We start from the raw sequence: 24233 nt of genomic DNA, 5'->3' as shown, positions 1-24233 counted from the left end.
GGGTGAGTGGTATCTAGTTAATATTAGTCCAGGCTCACACTAGCAATGATTCAGGGATGATTAGCAGGTTAAACGAATTTCTGGCAATGAAACTGCTGTTTTCACACGTGGAGAAATTTGCAAATCGTGGTAAAATTCGCGAATGCGTGTTCCGCAAATGCGGTAAAACTATAAGGGGTAGGAATGTGATTCTTGGTGCGATTAAAAGCTAAGATTCTAAGCTTTCAGATGAAAGTTACTGCAAGTCTCTAGCCCAAACGGTTACAGAGTTATGACCGATTTAGTAGAGGTCGTTTTTGGTTTTGCAAATTTTAAACGCAACACTTTTTCAGCTTTAAAAATGATGGCAGAATAACACAATTGCTAAGCTGCAGTTCTACTTAGATTAAAAATGGATTGGATTATATGATTTTAACTAAGAGATGTGTTCTGAGTTTTGCTGAGTACTCACAAGAGATTTTGAACCGGAAAGCGACTTGGTCACGGACTTCAGTCTGGTCAGGTCTTCCCGAGTTCCGCTCACAGCGCCTGGCCTCTGGAACTGCTCACAGCATCGGGGTCAGCACTCTGGATACAATGGCCTGGTCTCTGCTAGGCACTGGTTCTCTGGGTCGGGTCCTGCCTTCTCTTTGGATATTTCTGTCACCGGGTTCTTGCAAAAGTTCTTGGCAAAATTCAGACGGCGTCAGCCGGCTGTCTGAAGAGTTCAGTTGCAAAAAGATTTTTAGGCCTGCTGACAAATACTCTTGCTGGCAGTGGCCTTTTTGGTTAAGGTTCTGAAGTCTCTGTTTATCTTGGAGTCTAAGTGTTGGCTCTTTGAAGTTTGATGGAGGTAAGTATGGATTTTTCCGGCAGAGCTTCCAGCTGCAGATGGAAATGAAGGTCTCTACCTAAGTTTCAGTGGTCCATTTATATGTTCTGCAAGTGGGTGTGTGTGTTGGTCATAACTAAACTTGCCCCTCTCACTTGTCATTGGTCCAGCTTTCATTTCTCCCCTGATTGGGGAAGCTAAGTTGTGTCAGAGTGATGTCAGCCATTTATGATCTCTTGAAAAAACTCCCCTGTCATCTGTGCACCCAAATCTATATATGATCAAAATACGTATTTCACAGTTACACAGTTGTTTGAAATTACATACCCACGTCACATATCACATGAGGTATACTCTGTCCCAAATCTGCTGTTTCTAAGAGCTTGCATTGAGAAATGGCACATATTTCACTTTTTAACGGATTTTGCAATTTCTGACATTGACCCAAATTTACACACATGTGCGCAAGGAGTATGGTCATTAATAGATGAAGTGTCAGATTTTTAACATGCATACATTTAGAGTAATATCCTCTTATCCGCTAAAACCCCCCTGAACATACCACCGGGTCCTACCATGTCTTAAAACGTGGGCAGAAAAATCACAAGAATTATGGTATCATTTATAAAATTTTCACATGTCCGCTCTATGAATGATCCATCTTTTTAAAGTTATGTTCTGACCCCAAAGGGGTGTGGTTTCCTTCCAGCACAAGGTTGAATTTCTGGTTTTTCCAGTTCTGCCAAGCCAGCTTGCTCTCACAGGCAGTGCCCCTCCCCTGTTCTTCAGGAGGAAGCCACTTTTTACGACTCCCGCCAATAAAACATTTGCCTGAGTCAGGACAGGGCTTTGTTCAGAGCTCCTGTATTCTGTGGGGCTCCCCTTAATTCAATTATCAGAGAGATGGCATATCCTTAGTGTGGCCAGCAAAAGGCAGATAGGCCTGGGAACACAGCTGTGACTCAAGTTTCACTCCTGATGGGGGTAGTTGCCAGGCAAAATTGTAATCCCTTAAGTCAGTTTTTAGCTATATGTCATTTCTGTTCCCCAGTTTTTCTGCATTCAAATAAACTAACAATTCCACATATGCAGCTATAATGCTGATTCTAAATTTAAAACCATGACATTTAAACAATTGCAACCTATGTGACGCTCAAAAGTAGGTCACTCATTTCTTTTAAACATTGAGATTTTTAGTGTCTTTCAGTCCACATTTACTTAAACTGCTGAAATCCACAGCTCAGCCAGTCTTGTTATAAACCTTCAAGTCACTTCAGAATATAACTTTACATTGGATCCATCTCTCAGTAAGTCTTTCTTTGGCCTATTTTGGGTTCATTCAGTTTTACACAAAAAAGTCTGGTGGTTTTAAAACGCCGGCTTTTGGATAGTGGTGAGTACTGGTACTGCACCCATTTTTGGGGTTTAAGAAATGAATTCCCCACAATTCTAGGTGGCTTTTGGCAATCAGCATTGCCATTCCCAATGGTTTCAGACTACTGTGCGGGTAGTCCAATGGGGTTTTTAGGCAGTGCCCTTCTGTGCCCATAACATCGGCAAAAATGGGTGGCAGCCTATTCTTCATGCATTTCCCTGGGCATTTTCTGGGAAACTCTGGCCATCATGATGTTTTCCATGTCAATACTGCACAGTTTTGAGGTACGGCTCGGATGCATGGGTAAATACATCCCACAGTCAACATGTACTTGTTTCCTCTAGATGAGCGAATTACAGGGCCTACAAAGTCGATTTGCAAATCTGACCATGGCAGTGTCATTCCCCTCTTTTGGAGGGGCGCCCGGTGTGTGAGGGATGTTGGCTGAAATTGTGCACACACAAGACACCCCTTCAAGAATTGGTTGAGGTCCTGGCCCCTATGTGGCCAGTATGCAATCTCTCTTAAGATTTCAAGTGTTGTATGAAACCCCCTATGACCGGTGGTGGCCGCATCATGGGAGTGACTTAACATCAGGCTTCGGAATGAGGTAGGAACCACCCACTGATCATGGCCAGCTTGGGATTTCCTTACCGACAAACCGTCTTGGATTCGGAAGGTTTATGGACATTTCATCAACACTCTTAGGTCCTCTTTCCCAATGTAATCGGTATCCGTCAGGGGAAAGTTCTCAGGGTCCTCAATGTGTTGGTAAAACTTACCAATTATTGGATCCCCTTTCTGAGCTGTAGTCAAATCAGCATCAGGGGTCTCCTTACTCCATTGTGCAGTTGAAAGATCATTATGAGCATTTGTCTGGGACCTAGTGATAGCAGTGACCTGGATTTCCCCCAACAGGGACTCAATCTCTATTAGATCCCCTTGGATGGCCCCGGTTTTGGCCAGCTGATCAGCTAAGTCATTTCCAGTTTTGTCTGGTCCTTCTACTTTGGAATGACCCTTGATCTTCTTCCAGTAGATGGTCATCCCATTCGAGGTGACCAGATCATCAATGTTTGGATTAACTTCCCATGTTTCAAGGGTTTGTTATTAGCACATAACATGCCTCTGGTTTTCCAATTAACCAGGTGCTCCACGAACCCGTTCCGTACATAATCCGAATCTGTGATTATGACCAGTTTGTGGAGATGATGTTGGACAGCAGTGAGGATGGCCTGATGCACAGCCATCAACTCTGCCACCTGACTACTTCGGGGACCAATTTTATATCCAGCGGATGGTTCTGGAAACTCCTTCACCCATGCATTCCCTACGCCGGCCACCAGTTCTTTCTCCCCGTTGTTGTCAACATGGTACGAGCATCCATCCACATAGACAGTGGGCATTCCCTCACACTTGTCTTCTTCAAAGACTTTGTGTGGGGAATTAAGGTATGCTTCCATGTTGTCCTTGATTTTTAGACTTTCGTTCTCGAGAGTTTTCTCTGGCACAATCATGCAAGTCAGCCAGACCTTGCGCGAGGGGACTCTTCTTGTTTTGGCCATATCTGACCTCCTGAGGAAAGCCTTGCATTGACAGAATCCAGGAAGTAATTCGGGAATTACTCACATTTCCGGCCCAGATTCTGTCACTTTGGAGATATTGCAGAGGCTGGTGTGGAGCCTCCACTATGATGTGTTCCCCGTGGATAAAGGGGCGGTAATTCTACAATGCCCACACCGTTGCTAGGAGTGCCTTCTCATAATCGTTGAATTTTTCCTCCACAGAGGATAAAGTTTTGCTCGCATAGGAGATTACTTTATTGACCTTGTCATGCTTTTGGTATAATACTGCCGTCAAGCACGTATTAGAGAACCCTGTCTCCAGGAAGAACTCCTTGTTTCTGACAGGGTAAGCTAGGCAAGGCACTTGTGTGAGAGGCTTCTCTTGAGTTGTCTTAGTGCCTCGGATTGTTCTGGACCCCATTCCCACTTGACCCCCCCTTCAGGAGATGAATCAGGGGTCTAGTGATCTCTGCGTAGCCCTCAATGAACTTTCTGCTGTAATTAGTCAGTCCAAGGAGGCTCCTTAGTTCCCGCAGAGTTGTGGGATCCTTCAGTTTCTGGAGTGCTTCCACTTTCTTTTCTTGGGGACAGATACCCTGAGGAGTAATCTCATGCCCCAAGAAATTAACACGGGTTCTACACCACTGTGCCTTCTGAAAGGAAAGTTTTGCTCCGGCGGCCCTCAACTGTGTCAGAACATAACGGATCTCCGCTATGTGTTCCTCCACAGATGAACTTTTGATGAGGACATCATCTACATAAGCCAGGTTACCCCTTGCACCCAGGTCGGGCATGGCCTTATGTAGGAAAATGTTGAATTCATTGCCGGAGTTGAGGTAACCCAAGGGAGTCCGGATCCATGTGTACTGCTGGCCCCCAAAGGTAAAAGCCAGTTTGTATTGGTCCTCCCTACTGACAGGCACGGTCCAGTATCCATTGGTCAGGTCTATTGCTGTGAATACCTGTGACCCCTGAATCAGGGCCAGCCCTTGGGCAATGTAGGGCAGAGGCCATCGAAAAGTATGGAACCGTTTGTTGAGCTCCCTAAGGTCGGCACAGAGTCTCCACTGTTTGGCTTCAATATTCCCAGCACTGGATTATTGAAGGTGCTGTGTACTGGACGTATTATTCCCCGGGACTCAAGGTTCTTAATTATTTCAGTAAGGGACTCCATTGATGCGAGAGGCAAGCGATATTGCTTCACAAACACTGGAGTCATTCCAGGGTCCGTGGGAATTGTTGTTGTGTGGATGTCGGTACGACCACAGTAATATGAGTCTACCGCAAAGAGATCTTGGAAATCCAAGAAAACTTGTTTCAACTTTTGCTTCCGTTCCAGAGTCACACAGGCATCAGCTAGGTTGACTCTCTCTTCCACCATCTGCCTGAAGCCTGGAAAGACTTCTGGTTTGGCTATCTCAGCGGCCTCCTCCAGCTGGGTGGAGAAGTCCCTGGTCAGATTGCTGATTTGGACTGGAGGCTTCAGTTGGGAAAGGCAGCCCTCATGGACCTGGAAAATCACCTCATCCCCTCTGAAGTCACAAGTCACATCTTCCTTACCATAAGGGCAAGAAGTGTACACCAGGAAGTTCCCCCCATGCTGGGTGAAAATCCTGTCTGGTGTTGTATTGTCCTCACAGTCACTGTCAAAACAGTCCTTGGGGATTGGTCCTAACAGTTCATTTCCTAAATCAATGGAGAAATGTCGGTCATCAACCGCCATTCCAATAATGGTGCCTGCGGCTAGAGTAATACTCTGTAAGTCGCTGTTATCCACCTCTATTGGAATAGTGTCATGTTCTATGTTGTCTAATGGTGTTGGGTTTACCCCTAACCCTTGGTGTTGGAGAGAAGCATTTAGATGAATATAAGCATCAGGGTTTTTCAATTTTTGTCCTCTTTTAACTTTCACTTCCAGGGAGAATTTTTCGGTTCCTTTCCGGGATGGTGACTTCCTCTTTAATCTGAATTTCAACTGCATAAGGTAGCAATTGAGCTGACCTAAATGCTTTTTCTGGATCATCAAAGCCCATGGGATTATCCGCTAATCAGGACCAAGCTTTGAAGTTTATTAGGTCCAAACTAATGGGGAAGCGATTGAGAATGTCACTGTCTAAGTAAAAGGCGGCAGTGACGTCTCGCACGACCCAACAATTATGGACTATGCTCTTGTTGCCAATGGAGATTTTGAGCATACACCTGCTTGGCAGGAGATGTTTGGAATTGGGTGTTTCCAGATCCATTTCCCATTTGTCTATCAGTTTGAATGTGGGAATGGCTGGATCTTTTGGGAGTTGGCGGAACATGGCTTCGCTGATGAAGCTCTTACCGTTGTACACACACACTCGGGCGAGAACAGAGTCCTTCCCATCATTTAACTGAACAGGGATGAACAACTGCTCTCCAATTTGCTGAATATCAGCCAGGCTCTGAGCTGATTTCACATCTTTCTGGACTATAGGAGTGGGAGTGTCTGATTGTGGATTGGTAAAGAATTTTAGAGTGTTTCCTTCCAGTGTGGAATACCACCTTAAACTGGAAGGAAGGTTGATTTTCAGAAATAGAGAGGACCCCCCATCACCAGTCTGTTGTCCTACTGCTATTATTGTCACGTCTGGAATTTGGTTGTTATGGAAGTGAAATTCTACTTGGTCAGATTTTTGTTCAACCATGTGGCAGGTGCCGTTTAAACTAACATGGTTGACACTCTGTTTTAATTTTATTGGTCGGCTAGTCTGGGTCCAGAGGACCTTGTTTACACAATCTATTAGGGGTGACAACCTTCTCAGGAGGTAATTCCCTAGTAAACAAGGAGTGCCCTTTGGAGTCACTACTATGACTGGGTGTTTCACCTTGTGTCGCCCAATTTTGATGTCCAAATCTGCAGTCCCCTAGACAGGAATTTCCATCCCGTCAAGGTTCTGCAGCTGTCCAGTAAGAGAGGTGAGAGGAATACATTAATTCTCCCCCCTTCCTGCATTTAGTTCATCAAAGGCCCTTTTGGACATAAGGGTAGCTTGGGATCCAGTGTCCACCAGTGCCAAAATTGTACCCTGCCCCTGTACTTGTACCGGGGCATGGTATGTTCCCTCCTTCTCCTCAAGGGGGCACATATAATGCACATTTTTAGACAACTGGTGGGCTAATTTTCTGGTTTTGGACATTGCTAGCGAAGAAATTTGGGCAGAATTCTGTGGAGAGCCTGGGGAATCTGAAAGAAAAAGTTGGCAACTGGAAATGGTTTTGGATTCTGGGCCGCCCCCACCCTTTTTGGAGGCAGTCATCAGGATGGGTTTGACCCATGGGATTTTGGTATTGTTGGTTCTGGGATAGCATGATGGGCGGCGACAGCTCAATCCCCACATCTTCCCAGTCTGTTGATTCAGTTTTAGGTTCCCCTGGTTCTGGTTCTGGGCCGGCCATGCCTTTTGGGAGGCAGTCACCAGGATGGGTTTGAACCAGGGGTTTTTGGTTTTGTTGGTTCTGGGATAGAATGATGGGCGGCGACAGCTCAATCCCCATATCTACCCTTGGGACCCATTTTTCCTTGGGAGGAGTTCCCCCATCTCTGAAGGAGAAGATCCTATTCCCAGGATCTTCCGAGGATCCCTCTCCCTCAAATTGGAAGACCTGTACCTCCTCCACAAAGTAGGTCTGCTTGGGTCTTTTGTTTCTCCTACCTCCTCTCTGCTCCTTGGGTGGCAGACTTTCAGGGGTAGGAGATTTTGTTTCCAGTTCCTGGTTTTCCAGGGGCTGTTTACAAGTTGGGAAGGAAGCTTCCTCCAAGGCTTTACACCCTCCTTCCCCTTGCGCCTCCTCCCTGGGAACCGGTGGTTTATCGGGGTGCTGCCCCCGTCATTGTTCTGGAGCACCAGGCCCAGAGTTTGGGGCATTCTTCGGTGGCATGCTCATCTGATGGTTCTGTTGAGCCCTCAGTGTGTGACCCAGATCCCGTGCCATATTTTGGACCTGGCGCTCAAGTTGTGAAACCCGTTCAGGCTGTTACGGGGCTCTATTTTCTCCCCTGGGCTGATCCCGGGAAGGGTAGCTATCCCTTCTCTGGTAATACCCCGGATTGGGAAGATTTGGGTACCCCTCCACCCTTGGCCTCCCCTCTCCCGGATTAGGTGGTCTGGGCTCAGGGAATTGGGGAAAGAAGAATGGATGGTTTTGGGGTTGGAAATTGGGTGGATACCTGGGAAAAAAGTTCTGCCCAGTGTTTGGGGAATTTCTGCCCTCCTGTGGGAAGTTAGGGGGGAAGTTCCCTGGGTCAGGTGCTTGGGTGCATCCCCCTTGGGCTGGGGGAGTCCACACATAACCCAGGATTGGTCTGTTTCCCTTGTAGCGGGGACTTACATAATCAGGGGGGCGAGGGACCCCATTTGTGGGACTACCTCCTCGACTCCCTGTCTGTGACTGGCCCGAGGGCCTTCTGGGCTGTGCAGTATTTGGCGCAGGCAGGTTTTTAGGCCCCCCATCTCCAAATCTAAAACGGGGGCAACCTTTACCTCTGCCACCTTGGCAGCAGCAGGGGTGCTGTTGGTTTTGGGGTTTTTCTGCACATTACTTTTATTTTCTAAAGGCTTATGCACCTCATAGATCCGGGTAGCCTGTTCAATGACCCAGTCTAGTGACCTCTTCTCATGAAAATCTCTCACTAGATGGGTCATGATGTATTTGGGCAAGGCATGGAAAAAAGTATTGACAAATTCTCTGCTGTCCGTGCGCACCCTTCTGGTGGTCTGCGCAAAGGCACGCTTCAATTCTTGCACAAATTCTTGTGGGGCCTGATCCTCCCCACATTGCAAATTGTAGGCTGCCTTGCGAGACTCTTGAGGATTTCTATGAACAGAAAAATGTTTCAAGATGGCCGCCCTATATGCGGACCATCTTGAATGGTTTTGGTCCTCCAGCCCTGCAAAGAAACTGGAGTATTCTGGGGAGAATGTCCATTTGACGTACTGGATGCAGCTACTGCTGTCCTTCAAATGGAAAGTCTCCATCATTTGCTCATAGAGCTCCAAGTGTTCCCAAACAGAATACTTGGCGTTCTAATGATAAGGCGTGATGACACTGCTTATTACCTTTATTTGTTTCAATGGGTCCTTAAGCAAGGCCCTTTTTGCCTTATTGGCCTTTTTGGTTCGGGTAACCCTGGTCCATTCATCCTCTGACTCCGAAGCACTGCTCCCAGAGGTGCCCGTCTGATCTTCCAGGTTTTCCCGGATTCTGCGAGCCTGGGAATGGCTGGCAGAATGTGGGGACCTGGTCTCCTGTGTCCTGTAACGCTCAGAGGAGTCTTCAGATCCCTCCTTGCTGCCCTAACTGGGCAGAGGTTTTCAGGATGCACTTAATGGGCCTATTCTCCTGGGGTTCCCCACTAAATTGCACTGTGCTTGGGTGCCCATACCCGGATGCCCGCCCCTCCATTCCTGGGTGGTACTGGCCTATGAGCCCCATACTTTTGGCTGGATAGTAATCTGCCATCCCTGTGGCCCTGTGCTCATGTGCTCCAGGGAACATGGGGGTGGCAGCGTCCAGGGACTGAGAGAGATGAAGGCCTCCGGTACTAGGGCTCCTGAGGTTATGCTCAGGCATTTCCCTTTCCCAGCGAACTTCATCTCTGTCAGCCCCTGCTCCCTGTTGCAATGCAAGAGCCTGCGCCTTCAGTTCCTCAGTTAAGGCCTTAATAGACTCTATCAGTCTCTCCTGCATCGCTACCTGTTGCTGGAGCCTATGCTGGCAGATAGCCTCATTCTCTCTCTGTGTCTCCTGATTGGTCCTGGAGTACTGGGCCAGTCTTTGCTGCAGGAGGGTTACCTCCTGAGTCCCATCCCTACTGGCCTGCTCCTTTCTTGCCAGAGCCTCTTCCACCCTCCTGGTGTGCTCTAACAAGTTCTGATGCTCTTTTTGGAGGTCTCCCAGCCCCAGGAGGGCCACATGATTTTCTGTAGTTTTTCTTTTTAAATGGCAGACTTCCTGGCCTAAGGTGTCCCTTTCCTGACTAAGAGTCTGCATCTGTGCCGCCAGGTCATCCCTTTGCCTTTGGAAGGCACCAGCTTTCTGGCGCTCCTGATCAAACTCTGCCTGGGTATCCAGGTCTTTCAGAATCAATTTATTGCTTTCCTCTTTCTCTCTGTCTAATTTGCAGGGTGGCTACCTGCTCTGTGTATGACCTGTTGAAATTGATCTCTTGCTCCAACTTTTTCTGGCACTGCAGTAAGGAGTTCAAACCTTCTTGGTACTCCTTCTGCAAGGCCAGAATTCTGGTATCCTGGTCAGCCTTTTCCTGTTGCAGGATATCCATATCCTCATTTATTTTAATGATCTACTGTCTACTATCATTTTCTGCCTCCTGGCTCCTGTGCAGCCTCTGCTCAGAAGAGTCCAGATCAGATTGGGCCTTCTCTAATGCCATCAGTTGCCTATTTGCCAGATCTTGGCCTTCAGCACATTTGTCGAGCATTGCTCCCATATATAGATACACATATGCCGCTATCCTGGCAATCTTATTGTGTTCATCTTTGGCCTTAGGGGCCATATATAGTTCACTCAGGGCCACATGTAATGGACCCTGATCTCCCCATATATCTGACCCTGTTTCAGTGACCTGTTGCGTGATTGCCTGCAACCAGACCGTCTGGTACTGGTGAGTCCACTCACCTCTCACAAATAGCTTATGTAAGAAGTGCTCTCTGGCTATTTTGATGTCTACCAGTGTCGTCATTCTGGAATTTGAGTTCCTTCCTGACTTACAGAAGTTTGTATTTTATTTTGCAAAACAGACCGTTTCCTTAGAGCGTTCCTTTGAGGAGTGCTTTACAGCGTACCACAGCGTGGTGATCCGACCGGATGTATGTATCCCGTCAGTTAGCACACTGTATTAAGCTGCACAAGTGGTAATCTAACCGAGAATCTCCCGGCTCCGCGCCCCCACTTTGTAAGTGACTCCGATCAAGCAATCCCACTAAATCCCACTAAGTCAGTGCCTTGTCTGGGATGCCCAAGGGAAGCCCTTATTTATGTATTTTTATGGCAAGTTGTCATCTGGATAATGAACCCTTGTATAACAACCCTTTCTCAGAATCCCCCTTGACCCCACTGAGCCAAGAAGTAGGCTTATTTTGCAAATTTAAAAGGTTTATTTGAAAAATTAAACAATATATATATATATCACACTTCTATAAACAAATTGATAATGGATAGTACACGTGTGAATATGAGCAGTAATCAGCAAGAGGTAATCCTACAGTAGCACAGTTCCTGGTTTCTTATGAATAGAAACAGAAGAATAAGGTGGGAAAGAATGCTTTATATGGTTCAAGGAAACGCAATGATGAATGAAATGCAGTACAGAAAATAACTTGATATGGCTTCAACAAAAGACAATGTAATCACTTTTCCTTGACAATTCACTCCCCCCCTTTATGCAATATAAGGAGATGGAAAGAAGAGCACACAGTTCTCAGTAATGCAATCAAATACCATACGAAATTCTGTCCCCCCCCCAGCAAGCATAGAGGAAAACAGGTAGAAGTTGGAAACACAGGCCCAAAATGCTTTGAATGTGATGACAATGAAGTGAGAAATGTGCTAAAAATCCTTTTAATTCCCTCTAGAGGTTCAGGGTGGGTGATATCTAGTTTATATTAGTTCAGGCTCACTTTAGTAATGCTCTATGAGTAACTAGCAGGTTAAAACAAATTTTAGCAAAGGAAAGCAAGGAGCTGCTGATTTTTACAGGTGGCTGAAATTGTGCAAAATGTCAAATCGCTGCAAATTTTATCGTGTGCGTTGAGCGTAATTGCGGAGGCCCTATAAGAAGTAGCAAGTCGGTTCTAGGTTCGTTGGTAAATTTCGCTCTTAGCACCAACGGTTCCGGAGATACGAACGATTTTGTGGAGGTAGTTTTTCGGATTTGAAATTTAAAAGTTCAAAATGGTAGGTGACAGTTTTGAGCTTTAAATAGGACAGAATGACACACACGATTCCTATGAGGTAGTTCTAAATAGGTTAAAATAGTTTTAATTAGATTATTTTACACTAAGAGATTGGTTTAGGCACAGTGCTAGCTGGGTACTCACACTAGATTTTGGACAAGAATGGGCCTCGTCACGGATCTGGTCAACAGGTTGAACCAGACTTCTGGCGGTTCTGCTCACAGCGTCTGGTCTCTGGTTCTCTCTGGTTCCGGATACAGCACTGCTTTCTGGATACTGCTACAGGTTCTTGCAAAAGTTCTTGGCAAAGGATTCAAAGAGCTCGCCCGGCTGTTGAATAGTTTGGTTGGTTTTGAGGCCTGCTGAAGAGGATTCAGCTTGTGGATTCAGGCCTCTCTGCTACAAATTCTGGAGCTAATTTCTGGTCTCTGGAGATTGATGGATTTGAAGTCTGGATCTCTGGATGTGAAGTCTGAAGTCTCCCGGCAAAGCGTCCTGCAAGAAAGTGGAAAGTGAATGTCTCTACCTGGGTTTCAATGTTCCTTTTAGGTGTTTAGAAAGTGGGTGTGTGCATAGCATAACTGAGCCTGCCCCTCTCAACTTTCCTCTCTCCCTTGATTGGGGGGAAGAAATGGAGTGTCAGAGTGATGCTGTAGGTTTTATGGTCAGAGGAACCTCCCCTTGTCAAATTGCACACAAATCTATTTCTGACCCAAATACATATTTCCTAGATACACAATTTGCTGAAATTACATGTACATATTACAGATTCCTTATGGTCCGTGCTTGTCCGACTCTGATCTTCCTGGGGGCTTGCATAAAAAAATGACAACTTCATTTTGTTTTAATTGGTTTACCAATGTTAAATCTGTATCAAAAATTACACCAATGTACACCCTCCTTCTACACACATTCCAGCTATTTACTCGGTTTCTAGCAAAAACCCGGTGTCTGTTATATCAATAAATAGCGGGGTTTGGTCCTAGAACACCGTAGAAATTGGAGTTTGGACTCAAATTGTGAGGGCATTTTTCATACTAAGAATCTCAAAGTTGTACATTCCTGTCATTTGGTTACAATAAGTTATCAATGTTTCTATAACATATATATTTGCTGCAATAGGAATCCACACTCAAGTCTGGCTCGCCCCTTGAAGCTGGGTGGGTCAGGGATCACATGTCTCTGCTCCCAGGCAGAGCTCTGTTTACAGTCAACATTCAAAATTAGCATACCCCATTCAACTGAAAGGGACTATTGTCTCTCTTCTCCAGGCTGAAGGGGAAACCCCCTCCCTCTCACTCAGAAGGGCCATGTGATATCCTGCCTCCTGTTGTAAGTCTCTGGGGTTTTAAGAGTTCTCAGCCTCTTGGCCTCTGGGAACAGCAGGTGGCTAAGATTTTTAATTAACCAACAGGCTTTGAAGTCCCAGTTAGGCTGGATCCTGTTGCACTCCTGAGATACAGTCCTACTGTCAGAGTTTAGACCGCTAGCGCCGGTTTGTGGACAAAGCTGGTACTGCACCAATTTTTGGGATCTGTCTTGAATTAATGCATTTCAATAGAGTGGTCTTTTGCTTGATAGTATAGGACCCTTGCTTAACATTGTTTTGATGGCATCCTTACAGTAGAGTGGTGATGTGGAACCCCCCACAAGAAGGTTGTATCTTTAGAGTGGTCTTGTGCCCATGATTTTAGCAACTTTTTGACATAAAAAAACGGATTTTGAACAGAACCACCTTTCTTTGCACTGGTGGGTGGCAGATTAGGTGACCATTTTGGTGTGCGCAAACTGCGCAGTTTTCCTGGATTCTGGCGTGAATGTGGGCGGCGACAGCTCATCCGCACATCCACCCAGTCTATTGATTTAGTTTGTTCTGGGATAGAATAATGGGCGGCGACAGCTCATCCCCACATCTACCCAGTCTATTGATTCAACATAGGTCAAAACCCTTGACACACCATACACGAACTGATATGCCAGACACGAGGTTCAATTCCCAAAATCTAGGGTTTATTGCAAAGCAAATAGTCTCAGTCGGCCGACTGGATCGCTCGTCTCGCAACCTGTGTTACCCAGACATCAGTAACTTATATCCAATCCAAAAAGACCATCATATTATCAGTCAGTGACAAATCAAAAACCGCCCATAATGTATCTTCTTTGGCAATGGTTCGGTGATTGACAATTATGACGAGTATGATACATTATAAGACATTCATTCAGCAACAGTTGCAATCTGTGTAGGCGCAGACACTATTCTTTGTTACAGAGAAGATAATGCTCTTGTTCTGTGATCGAGCTGTGTTCGTAGGAGAGACACATTCCAAGACCTGCTATCTCTCAGTTTATATTTGTAAGCTAGAAGTCAGCTTGATCTAAAGGGGCCGAGAGAGGGGAGCCGGGAAAGAGAGTATAAGTCATGCCTCTAGCTGTCTATTCCTACAGTTTTTGCCTTTTCAGCGAGACCAGCTGGCTCCTGTTTGGTGATTAAATGCCTCTCTGCTCACTTTCAAGGATTTGTGAGAGAGGAAAATAGTGTATTTCTGTCTGGGCTAGTCTCTCAACATGTAACTTGTGGCCTCACTCTGTGCATGGGCAGAACGAAATAGAATCCATTTTAGCAAAGCGTTTGAACAGAAAAGCAAGAGAAAGCGAACATGGCAAAATGACGAATTCTGGTGGTACAAAATGGACGCTCTATGGTTATGCTGACGATTCTGTACTGGCGATGCTAGGCATATGATGCGGTTGGTTTTCGGCCACCATAATATACCGTCTCTGCTATGGTAGGGTATTTTCTAGACTAACATGATGAACACTGTGAAGCGTTAAAAGCGACTCTACAGCAAACAATGCACAATACAATGATGGCAAGATGCCTCCCATTCACCTGCATTGTGGATTGTTAAAGTCATCACTGCTGTAATTCACAGTACAGTTTTGTACTGGTTTATGCACTAGTTTTTGAGATATGAGCAGCGTAGTGCATTCATCATGGTGATATGATCATAGTTTACATTTTATTAACATTTTACATCTGCGATGTAAGTCCAACGTCCCCAACATGAGAGAAAGTACAAATTAAGAAAATCTCTCTAATAGAAGACATGAACCACATAGAGAGACAATCAACTCGCGAATCATCACCACACATAGGTCTCATGTGAAGCAGACAAAGGAATAGACGAGTTCCTGCGAATAATCAATAATTAAATATATATATATCAGACACCTAAAATAATCTAACATTGGGAGTGTGAACGGTGTACAGTAACAAAAGAGGCAAATAACATATAGCAGCACAGTAGAAATAGGGGACACATGCAAGTAACAGAAACAGCCATGTGGCACTTCTTAGAGTAGAAATAATAGCCAGACACATATACTAGGAAACTGTCCGAGAAATGGTAGGGAACATATAGGAATTCCTACCGGCAAGGTAATATGAAGCAAATCAAGTCTGGGCCATTCCTAAACCAATAATGCATTCTTAGAAGCAGCCCTCCACAGTAGTTAAAAAACTAGGCTGCAGAGAAACATTCACATTTCCATTGGTTAAACACATTCCATTCTAGCTTGTCCCAGACACGGCAAAGGACACGGTCAGATTCCATGAGGGAGGCTGTGAAAATCTGCAGAGGCATTGGCTAGGAGCAGAGGGTGCAGCAGGTTCCCAAGTCTCGAACAAGTGAAACATAGAACAAATAATGAAGTGGCAATATTAACTCTCAGTTGAACAGTCACACGGGTGAGAACGGTCAGATGGTGCCTACCTTTTAGTGCCATGAGAACTAGATCAAGTATTCTTATTTGTTGCCACACATTATTAGATCATTGTCAAGAGGAAGTCATTAGCATGGTCGTGAGGAAACAGATAGGCCAATAGGGCAAGGCATTGTATAGAGTCGCATAGGAGACAGCAGCCGCTGTCCATTCAGTGAACATGAACCATGATGTCACACGCTCCTATATAAACCGGAATTTATGGATGACAATTTGAATGTTTTTTTTTATTATTTGCAGCCGAGTCTACATGTATTAAACTTTAGTTTTTCTTGCTTCTCGTGCACTTTTATTGGCTCATTGGGTTATTCTTTATACAGCTCAGGGTTTTTGAGCCTATCTTACATCATCCTAACATGCACTCTATTATTGTGACTTTCAAACATCTCTTAAAACAGTCAAATATTACATTTAACAGCAGTTGTAGCAGTTCCTATAATGCATACTTGACATGTTCAAATTGTGAGCATATGTGTAGTGAAATATGAGCCAACACTCACAAAATGGGTCAACAATTGTGTTCTTAGAATGTTCTTAGAATGTTCTTGCAATGTATTGTATTCCAAGAACGTTAATGTGTAGTTGACAATATAAAATATACACAATATGTTATCACAGTGCTACTCTTGAAACAACATTCCTGTGATTTCATATGTGAACTATATTGCAACGGTATGCAGTGATAGTATTGAAGCAAACATTTTGCCTGTACAAATAATCGCTGCAAAAATGCTGTGGTTTGACCCGTTAAAGGTGTACCCCATTACAACATTTAAGGGGAGCATGGGTAGTGGGGGTGTTCCCCTTTCCCATTTCCTCTTAAATGGTATAATGGGTCCAGGGATTGCAGGGGTGACCCCTGCATCCTTTACATGGATTGCAGCGGCAAAACCACAGCCTTTTTGCTGCAATACTTTGTGTCCCCAGGCATTTTTGCAGCAATTTTAACACATGGAACCATTGCAACTGGTGCAAATATATTCCGATGATATTATCTACACTTATTATTGGTGGAATGTCTACATTAAGAGCACCACAATTACATAAGAGTTCTATTAACTCCCCTTTGCTCTACTTCGTCATAAGTGGCAATGTGTAACACATTGGTTAATGAGCACAGGTGCAACACACACACCACTGGTTTGTAAACGTTACCGATTATACCCATCCTGTTTAACTTCAAAATGAAATGTCATGAAACTTGTGATGAAGGCATTTCTCTTATTTTTCTTTTAAAAGTATTGTGTTGTCATAACCATTTTCTTGGACCAATCACTTCAGCAACAATCCCTGTTTCTTCCCATGCATTGCTGTTGTGGAGCTTGACACCAGAGCTGAATGATCGTTGTGCTTCAGCTAAGAGGAATCTTTAACTGGTGACTGTAGCCATATGTTCGGTGGATTAAACAGAGGTAAATACTCATGCTACTGTTCATCTTGTTTACTTTGCCTAAAGTTTTCCTCCTGCTTTTACAACAACTAATGCTACTCCTGTTTCTTGAGTAACATTGCCAGGGTAGTGAGTCTGTGCTTGTTTGATAACAGGGCAGGCTTAATACCCATAATAATTTCTATCAAGTTCTTCTGGTTGCCCAAGTTACATATTGAGTTCATTGTGTAATGTCTGTGGTTTGAGATTTTAACTGCTGGTGAGTAATTGTTGCTCTTAAGGTGCAATGGGTGTTCTGTCTGCTTTAATAGAGTGGGCAGAGGATGCAAACACAGGTTTATTCAGATTTTGAGTAGATGGCATTGCTGCTCCGTGTTCTCACTACATAGATGTGGGCTAATGAGAGCTTTTTGTATGTTCTTGCCTGCACAGCTGTTACTTGTCTGTGCAGGTGCAATACTCTGTGATGTGTGCCTTTGTGTGTTCTCTCCAGCTACATACTCAGTGGCGATCATTGAGTCACTCTCCTCTAAAGGTAATTATAATAGCGTACTATCAATGTGATACTCAAGGTTCTCCACAAAATCATGAGCCGTTCCAGCAGTATAGTGAAACACTTTTGATCTTAAAGAATAGAATCTGCTTGATCAGGGGGGTGATGTAAATATTATACAATACAAGAGAAAATGTGGGGCCCATCATAACCCCATGATTTATGGAAACGAATAAAGGACAGTTCCTTTCACACTGAGGTGTTTTATTCAGGGGAGGAGACTTAAACTGATGGGTGGGAAGTCTAACACGCGATTGTCCTTGTGCGAGTGGGGTACGTGTATTTTGGGGGTGCGTGGGAAGTTTTACACGCGATTGGCCCTGTGCGAGCTGGGTACGTATATTTCGGGGGTGTGCAGGAAGTCTTACACGCGATTGGCCTTTTGCGAGCCGGGTACGTGTATTTCGGTGGTGCGTGGGAAGTCTTACACGCGATTGACCTTGTGCGAGCGGGGTACGTGTATTTCAGCGTGCACGGGAAGTTTTACACGCGATAGGCCCTGTGCGAGCTGGGTACGTGTATTACGGGGGTGCCCCAATGAATTGGCAGTGTGTGTCCTCCCAGGTGTGCCCTCTCCCCCCTCCCCAGGGTCTGCAAGCAGGCCACAACACAGGGGAACATACTGCACCACTGGCCATGCTCCACAGGCAGCCCATCCATCCTGGCAAAGCCCCCCAGCCAGCCCACATGTCACCACGCACAAGTGAGCACTGACACATGTCCCCCAGCACCCCCATCCACCCAGCATTGACGGGCACCTGCCAGCAGGCCCCCACTCATGTCCCCCAGCACCCCCACCCCCCCAGCATTCATGGGCACCTGCCAGCAGGCCCCGACTCATGCCCCCTAGCACCCCCACCCCCCCAGCATGGACGGGCACCTGCCAGCAGGACCTGACTCATGTCCCCCAGCACCCCCACCCCACCAGCATTGACGGGCACCTGCCAGCAGGCCCCGACTCATGTCCCCCAGCACCCCCACCTACCAGCATTGACGGGCACCTGCCAGCAGGCCCCGACTCATGTCCCCCAGCACCCTATCAACCCAGCATTGATGGGCTCCTGGCAGCCTGCCCCAACTCAGGTCCCCACCAAACATGTCATAAAGATGCACATTCATGGACCTCATGTCCACCAAAATCCCACTGCATGCCACCCCAGTCTTTAGACACAATCAAGTTTCCCATCCACCAAACACCGAAAGGCCTATTACTTGTCACTAACCAAAAGTCAAATATGCACATCAACACATGTCCGTCACACGCACACACTGGGTGCGAGTGATTGTGTAAACCCACATTGTGACATGCAGTAACCCATAGAGCAAATACCACACATAGAAGTAAGAAATCAAAATGTATTGTGCACAAAAATAATAAAAATGATTCAAAGCATGTAAATAATCATAAACAAGAAAAAAAAATAACAATGATGACACAATCCAAATGAATCCAAAACAAAGGGTGTCAAAAATCCTTGTCCACCAAAGTAAATCCAGAGGAAACCAAAATCCGAAAATCCATTGATCCATGTTGAGGGTAAATGATGTAAGAAAAAAAATCCACTGTCCAACTATGTACAAATATTGCAACAAGGGTCCATGAGCACAACAAATGAAATGAAACCTATATACAAAACCCTACCTAATTTACAACTATATACAAAAACGTGGGGCATTGTCCAAGCGTCCCAAAATAAAAAAAAATAAAAGAAACCTGTCACTAACTAACTGTATACAATGACGGCGGGCAAGTCCTGCGGCTCACTCTGTGATGTTGTGGGCCAGGGCATCATCAAACTCCATGTCTATCTCCTGGAGGCGGGACTCTGTCCTGGCCCCGAGGTCTCGCAGGGATGCACTCATGGCCTGTTCCAACTCCCTGCGAGTTGCCTCGAGGCACTCAGCCTGCCTCAACCGGCTGATGCCTGCCCCTCTGATGTTGATGGGCGTGAGCCATCATCACTCCCACCTAGAGCCTGCTGCTGCTGCTGTCCATGTGCAGTGGCCCGATGATGCCTGCACATCCTCCATCTGCTGGTCTCCAGTTGTTGGGGTGTCGCGGACTCCCGACTGTGTTAGGGATGGGATCACCATCAAGCTGGCTGTGTTGGTCAGGCCATGTCCACAGTGGGCCCTGGTGGAATCTGTGCCGGAAGACGGCAGGGAGAACGACTGGCGCATAATCTCCACAGAGGAGGAGAGGTCTGCCAGAGTGGGCGACACATGTAGGAACCCACCGACTATGGCCCCTCCCAACTGTGCCACATTGCCACGCAGCTCTTCATGATGACATGCGTGGTCCCCCCAGGAAGCATGCATGTCATCACGAATGACACGCGTGTGCAGCGTGACACCAATCAGGACAGAGCCCATACAGTCATGGGACTCCTCATCCGCAGGTAGTGGAGAGCCTGATGACGTGGGCCTCCCCCCTACCTGCGGACGGGCCTGGGATGGGTCATCCCTACTGGTGCATGGTGCAGTCACAGGGTCAGTGCCAGCGACATGCACCAGCCCCCCTCCGTGGCAACCTGTGCTGCCTCCTGACCCTGGCCCTGGACTGCACCACTTGCACCAGTGGTACTACCCCCACCAGGCCCCATGTGCGGCTCTTTAGCGGGCTCCTCCTCCTCTGTGGAGACCACCAACCTGGATGTCTCCGCACCGTCTTCTGCCATTGCAAGCGCCTGTGGGGGCACACCCGGCCCTTCCGCTACAGTCGTAGTGGCAGACGCGGCACCAGTCCCCTCCCTCCTGGATAATGTCAATTCCTGGGAGGGTCTCTGGGCCTTGCGTCGCCTCCCAGTGGAGGCATCCCCGCCGCTTAGTTCCACAGCACCTTCTCTGCCCTCTTCTTCACTTGACGCTGAATAGAGGGAGACATAGAACACAAGCATCAGGGTACTGTACAATAGCCCACTCATGTGTAATAACACATGAGTGGCACTGTCAAACGTCACTTCCATCCTGTCCCTCCACAACACATGGGTCAATGCAGGCAACACACATGCAGAAACAGGCACGGTGCATGCAATCAACATCAGCATTCATGTATAAGAGCCTCTATTAACATAAATGTTGCCTTAAAACTCACATGCATCATAGCTCATACTGATCCCATGAACACACATCACCGGAGGGTCATGCATCATGGCTCGTACACCACAGACACAGTGGATACAACGGTGACCAGAGTGCATGAGTGAATCTACACATCGTCACGGACATGTGTCATGCATCCATGGCGTTTCAAAGTCACACACACGCTTCTCAGACATACATACATGCACACCATACATGTACATGAGAGCAGCACCCATCTCTTACCCCCCACCCATGTCCAAGAACAGGGACTGGCATGCATTCATTTGTGCATTCCAAATGCAGCTCCCCATGTCTCATTGGAACACATGCACCCTCCATGTGGTTCACGCATTACTGGTCTCACATGCATTACCATGATGTCCCGGCGCACACACATCCATACATGGCCTATGTTACACATACAGGCAAGTAGCTGACTACCAGCACACTGCAACATGCCCTGTTTCAAATAGCAATGCATGGCCACTTACCACTCGACTCCAGACGGGTCTTCCTCCGAAGGATCTGGGCGTGGAGCGCTGGGCTTATGCGTTCCAGGACCCTCTTCTGGATGTTGCTCAGGTGGACCCGGAACCCCTCGAGTTCTTGCATCTGGCACTGGCGCCTTTGTGACCCGGCAGTCCATTTCATCGACTGCCACGGGCCCAAGGGTAGTGGTAGCTGCAGGTGGAGCTGTGGACACCACCACCCAGGCTCAGGGTCTGCCAGCGCAGGCTGCGATGGCACTTGAAGAGTCCCTGGAAGATTTCCAGTAGGTCAGGAGGAACATCGTAGGTGCACACAGGGCTGCCCTGACCGTGAAAAGTGTCCCTGGGGCAGCAATGTCATCTGCTGCCCCGACCAGCCAGGTGTTGGAAAGTGCAGGGGCAGATGCAGCCAACAACACCCCGGTTGTGAGTCTACCAACCAGGACAGTCGCGGTCAATGACCCTGGCACAGCGGATCTTGCTGTGCAGGGTCCATTCCAGGGCACCCAACAGCCACTGACGCAAATCAGGCCTTCGGTCGTCCTTCAACCTGCCACTTCCTTGTTCAATCCACCAGTCCCACTGGCCATACTGATCAGGGTGGCATTCACCAGCCAGGGTCCGCGCCACCATCCAAGAGGAGGAAGGTTGCATCTGCAGCACAGGCTGGGACCCCAGACACAGCCACAGCCTCCTGCACGTCAAGGAAGAATCCTTTCTGCAAGCAGGAACTGGACTCCGTTGTGGACTACGTGCAGGCCCACAGACGTGACATGCTAGTTGGGCCGAATTGTCAAACTACGGCTGCCCATTGGAATACCCCTGGAAGCATGTTGCGGATAATGTGAGTGCATTCGGCCATGAGGTGCGCACAGCTGCCGAGTGCAAGAAGCGTTGGAATGACCTCAAATGCAGCGCTAAGGCTAAGCGTGCCTCTAATTTCAGCATGACTCTGGTGACTGGCGGTGCGCCACCACCTGAGGAGGATGACCTCACTCACGAAGGAGTGGGAGAGATACAGGACTTTGATGCCCAGTCCAGTGAGTGTTGCTGTGTGTATGTCCAGCCCATGTGTGTTTTGCCTGTGTGATGTGTTGTGTTTGACTGCCACTACATGCTATGTGTACATGGTTCTCATGTGCTAGTCATGCACTGCTTCACTGATGTGTGCTTGCTGTGCAGGATGGTGGACATGTAGAGCAGACGGGGACTGTCCTCATTACCACACTTACACCCTACTCACATGTTAGTCACCCAGATGCCCCGCCGGTCTATGTTCCTGCTCTCTGGCCCTTCTGCATGTAGCCAGGGGTGGTTTTCCTCTCAGCACTGGGACTATGTCATTGCATGAATGACGTTCATGGGTCCTCTGCCTGCATGCGGGTACCTCACGTAGGCAAGCCCCCCTGCCTCTCCACCCCCCTGCAACTCAATTACACCATTGCACTGTTGTGCATCATTTTGGCGTACTGCAATGGCCTGTTCAAGCCTCCTGTGTATATGCTAACTTCCACCAGCTATCCTGCCAGACACATGCAGTGGGGTACATGCTCTGCCCTTCATGCAGGGTCTATCACTTGGACTGTGCAGATGGCAGATGCTCTGCAGGGACATGAGTGTCCATTCATGCTCCATGTGCATTCCATGCATGCCCCTATGTGCCCTTGCCTGGATGATCATTGTAGTACGTGTCTTTTATGAGCAACATTTCATGGGATTTCTTCAGCCATCCCATGCCCACTCTGGCCCTGTCCTGCATCACACACATTTTAGGGTGCCACAGTCTGTGTGGGGCGCAGTCCTCCCCCAGTTTCAGGCCCACTGACTCTGTCCAACTGGTGTAGTGGCTTTTGCACACTTGGGTGTACTACTGAGGGTTCATCATGTGTCCTGCTTACTGTCCCATCATCATCTGCTGTGTTGTCAGTTGATTCAGATGATGCCATTGATGCTAATCAACACTCTCTGCCAATACACAGGTCTCTGGTCAGCCTTTTGCTACCATGCAAGGCATCCCTTCATTTTCACTGGGGGGGGGTTGCTTGTAGCCATGCAACCCATTGCATGTACATTGCACGTGATGCCTAAACTAGCCCTTCCACTGGCTTCACGATTTTTGATACACATCATGAAGTACTTGTTCATGTAGATAGTGAGTAACGTACACATGTTCTGCACTGCATCAACCCGCTTCTGAGCCATGTAACACCGTTCTACATGCCTACACACTGATGCAATGTCAAATTGACCGGGCATGCATGGCAGGTTCTCTTTTGTGTGTGACATGCCTGCTTCATGTGTTGGCTGTCTGTGTGATGTCTATGTGTATGTGTGTCATGCGCTTCTAACATGTGTACTAATGTTTTTTTCTCTCCACTTTTCAGATGATGACGCAATGGAGCCAGAGGATGGTGTTGTCATGCCAGGCACAGGGTTGTAATCACAACCACAACCAGGCACAATTGGGGGTCGTGGGGTGGTAGACCACGAGAACCCATGTGTGCTCCAGACCATCTTGTCGTTGGCTGGCAATGAGCAGTGTTGCCAGGTCGGAAGGAAAAAATAAGCTGAATGCCCTTCCAAAACAAGCCCAAAACAAGCTGACTCCCATCCAAATAAGCTGAAAAAACAAGCATGCACCTAAAAAGTTGTGGAAAGGTCTCAAAAGTAAGAAACATAACACAGCAAGAAAAACATTCATAGACAGAACACTGATATAGTGTGTTAGAACAACAATATGTTATTGCATGGTGACTAGAAGTCCCAGATTGCAAAATAATACAGGCCTGAAATACATTGTATTTTGAATTTGTATTCATTGTTTTATATAGTGCCTTAATCCAAGGCGCTATATAATATTGTAACATGGCCAATTGGAGGCTGAAAAGAAACAATGCCTTCCTGAATATATCTCTCTAAGAAAAGATAATCCTGTAAACAGTCTTGCAAAAAAAAGTTTTAAAAAAATAAATAAATAAAGGATTTTAGTGGATAATGCGTCAGCACTAGCGCCATCACCAAGATAATATTGCTATAGAGTGACGCTTGCTAAACTAAAACAATCCCCTTCTTTACATGTCAGTGTGTCTGTCTGCATGACAAATCTTTTAAAGTGCGTTTGCTTTTTGCATATGTTTAGGCATTTGGCATTGATGGGCCACCTGGTGGGAAAGTAATGATCTCATCAGTGCCAAACACCTAAGCATTTGCAAAATACAGGGCGCACCCGAGAGCAAGGCAAAGC

Source organism: Ambystoma mexicanum, chromosome 1p (genome assembly GCF_040938575.1).
Source record: "Ambystoma mexicanum isolate Mex_15411 chromosome 1p, UKY_AmexF1_1, whole genome shotgun sequence".
Classification (NCBI taxonomy): domain Eukaryota; kingdom Metazoa; phylum Chordata; class Amphibia; order Caudata; family Ambystomatidae; genus Ambystoma; species Ambystoma mexicanum.
Note: the sequence above shows the minus strand (reverse complement) of the source record.